This window comes from Oreochromis niloticus, linkage group LG2 (assembly GCF_001858045.2).
Source record: "Oreochromis niloticus isolate F11D_XX linkage group LG2, O_niloticus_UMD_NMBU, whole genome shotgun sequence".
Lineage (NCBI taxonomy): Eukaryota > Metazoa > Chordata > Actinopteri > Cichliformes > Cichlidae > Oreochromis > Oreochromis niloticus.
The window spans coordinates 26136248-26139908 of NC_031966.2; the positions used below are offsets into that span (position 1 = coordinate 26136248).

The following is a 3661-nucleotide window of genomic DNA, read 5'->3' on the forward strand; positions in this document are numbered from 1 at the left end:
TTTTTGGTTAAATATTGTTGTGATATTTTCTTTAACCAATGACACAAAACTATAGTTAACATTTTCTCTCCACAACTTCTTCAGAATAGATTTAATGTTCTCTGATAGAAATATGAAAGAGTCAATTTCCTTATCTCCAAGCTCCAAGAAATCTTTACGCAGCGCAGTTGATCCTTCTGCCAGCTTCACTAGAGCTTTACGAGCAACTTTAATTCTTTCATTGTCTTCACCACATGACAATTGCTTCAATATTCCATGTTTGTCTAAAATTTTATCTAAATTCTTATAATCCAGTTTGTAGGGAATGTTCTCATATTCCTCAACACAAGACTTGAAAGGACTCTTAGGATTCATGATGTCTTTAGATGAAAGCTCATTAAAGTAACCTGGTCCACAAAGTCCCCAAGGTATTGTGTATGTCAAAACTGTGATAACACCATGTTTTTTAAACCATTTAGAAGCTTTGCGTAAAATCAAAAACATGCAACCCTCAATTTGATCATCCCTTTCTAAACATGGACTATAATATGAATTAAAAAAAATCAATTTAACTTTTTTATTATTTTGTGCTAGAGATGTATCCATTATCCTTTTATGTATATTTTTAAGTACAGCTTGTTCACTATGTATTGGGTTTGTATTGTGATTTGTTCTTCTACATTTTTTTGTTGGAATATATGGGTAAATCTCCTCAAAACTCTCTACTGTATTATCTTCCATGCAGATAATGGCAAATGCTGATTGTCTGCATTTGTCATTTGAATTTTCTATGTATTCCCATAATGTTTTAAAATACACATTTTCTACTCCTGTTACTAGCTCTTCCCCCATTATATCTTGGTACTTTTTCATTTTCTTCTGATTAATATGATTAATATGGTAGCTCAAACTGCTAATATACTGAAGTGCTAAGTTACTCTGTGTCAGATGAATCATTCACAATGTGGGCAGATTGTAATACTTACCCAGTAGTTGTATACTTCTTACGAAGTGAATCAATAGCAATTTTGAAGGGGGAGGGATCTATCGTCTTATGCCTTGATGGGAATAAAATGTGATATACAGATATTTAGAGATTAATTTAATTGTCACTTTTTCAAGTATGCATGTAACATATTGAAGTAAGAATACATTGCAAAACTATACATTGAAAAAGTAGTTAAAGTATTACTGTTAAAGGAGCAAGATAAAACAACATGAATGATAAAAATTGATAAATTCAAACATAATAAATGAATATCATATAATCAAGAATATAATAAAATTATTTAAATTTCACTACAAAATTGATTCCTTCTCTTTTTACGTGTACTTCTCCCAGTTTATGACATGAGCAGTTTTAGCTACAACATTTTGTTTTCATATGCTTACCTTTGTTCAAATTCATTTAAGATGTTAGTTGAATGTATATTTTCAATATTTTTTGTTTCCAAAATCTTGATTGTTTGGACGTCCTTTGTGGGAAAAAAAATTGACATAAAACAAATTGTACTGTGTAATCTACCAGTTTGATCACAGAATTATTGTTAACCAAGCAGATTTGCTAAATTTGGCTCAGTAAGCAATAACATATGAAGGAGAGAAAACAACAGAGATGTACATTTACATAGGTTAAAGTCATAAACAATATCTGATGTAAAAATTATGTGGAATAACATGAATTTTGAAAAGCAAGAAGATTTATTGCTGCACTTACCAGAGGTATTCCTCCACCAGCTTCTTGGATGCAAAGTTTACTTTCTGAAGTGAGCTTGTGTTTTTTACTCATCATAAATTTTGCAATTTAGCCGATAGATCCCTCCCCCGCACGTCGTCTTTGTGAAGAACTTTTACTACCGTTTAGTTTTTTTATCAAATTTAATATGAATATATTTCATTTAAATTTGTCGAATAGATGTTCTTTAGCCCAGGCTTTATATACTCTATCGGTCCCTTCCCTTGGCCAATCAATTCGGAGAATCTGTCACTGCTGCTGTGTTTCGATACGCATGCTATTGGAATGCTGTTTGTCAAGGCTGAAGGGTTGGGGCAACCAAGCAAGCACCAGTTTCTTGTCGATCTTTGCTAGGAAGTATTTACAGTGAAAATTAAGTAATTAACACTGCACAGAAAAGTATTGTTTCTTAAAATAGTTATTGTCACTGCACAACACTTCTCGTCCAGGTTCCCTCTGTGTTGCTGAGGGCATCTTTTATTTGTGTGCGTGCTAAGTACATTTGTTAACCAGTGTGGGAAGACCAGTACAAGTAAAGGTGTCAAAGCCACTTTGACCAGCATACAAACTGCCATAGATTCTGGTGCTTTTGGAAAGCAAGAGAAAGTGCACACCTCAATATCTGTCTGTCACCTCAAAGAGACAGACAACAGCTCTACTTTTAGGATTAGATTTTACATTTTTGTTTTTAATAAAGCATGTAGTCAGATCAGCTGGATAAGGTGACCATGAATCCTCCCTTAGCTATGCTGCAAAATGCTTAGGCTGCAGGAGGCTTCCCATGATGATTTTCTTCTTTATTGTCCTTTTACACTTACTGTGTGTCTATACACCATTCGGCATTTCATCATAAGTCAATATTAACCTCTGGTTCTCTTCCACAGTGTGTGTTTTGTGCTGTCTTCCTCCCCTAAGCCACATTGGCAGCAGGTGGCTTCTTCTCCGTGAGCTTGGTTCTGCTGGAGGTTTCTTCTTGTTAAAAGGGAGTTTTTCATTCCCGCTGTTGCCAAGTGTCATTCTCTCCATTATTGTCCGGTCTTTACTTTAGAGTATAAAATGCCTTGAAGCAACTCATTTAGCACTACATACTGTAAAAAATGTAATTAAATATTTTCTTGTAATAGATTAAAAATAAATGTTCAGATTATTTGGTAAACTAAAACTACCTGTTATTGTATTGCTTTATTTTTTATTCCAGTTTTACTTTTGATTTCTATTATTGTACACCCTGAGAGTCACACACATGAAAGCATACAAAGTCTATTTTGTAATATCTTTGCAGGCTTGACGCATTCATCAGGGATCTAACAATGGTTGGTGTGCCAGGCTAAAGTGCAGAAATGCAGTCACTCTTGAAGTTGAGTATCATGTGATACTGTTTACCTGCCAAATTGTTTTTATGTGTTAATCTGTGAAAGTGTCATGGTCCTGGGTCTTTTGATCAGTGTCTCAGGTTATTGTATTCTGCTTTACTTCCCTCAGTCTCGTCAGCTGTGATTTCCCCCCAGCTGTGTCTCCCTCCTGCCTCTCATTCCCTGATTGCCCTGTGTGTACTTAAGCCCTGTGTTTTCTGTTGTGCTTTGCTAGTTTGTCTGTGTGGCTCCCCTGCATCTGCCTATGTCTCACTGTTTAGGATTTGTCAGTTCTGTTCTCGTCACCCTTTTGTTGTATGTCATCCTGCTGAATAAAGCTCACTCACATCAGCATTACCCGCATCTTGGGTCCATTAATAATTCCCACATGGCTTGCCTTGCAAACCGTGACAGAAAGCCTATAAAACACCACATATTTACAAAATGAAAACATAGTTTACTAAAAAAAGGGACAACTTTTATGTCTTTTTTTTGTTGTTTAGTAATTCCATAATTGGTTCTGCAAAGGGTTGTCATTTGAGTTGTACTCTCAGGGGTCTGGGTCTGTGACACAGAATTTTGAGTTTATTTTGTG

The 3661-nt window shown here is 35.1% G+C and overlaps 1 long non-coding RNA gene across 1 annotated transcript; it reads right to left on the reverse strand.

The window, feature by feature from the left end:
• Nucleotides 1-941: 941 nt before the first annotated feature.
• Nucleotides 942-1909, reverse strand: LOC109203198 (uncharacterized). The gene is made up of 3 exons (XR_002063129.2): nt 1697-1909; nt 1372-1454; nt 942-1037 (listed from the first exon to the last, which is right to left on the reverse strand). It is a non-coding gene; the product is annotated as an uncharacterized LOC109203198 (long non-coding RNA).
• Nucleotides 1910-3661: the final 1752 nt, after the last annotated feature.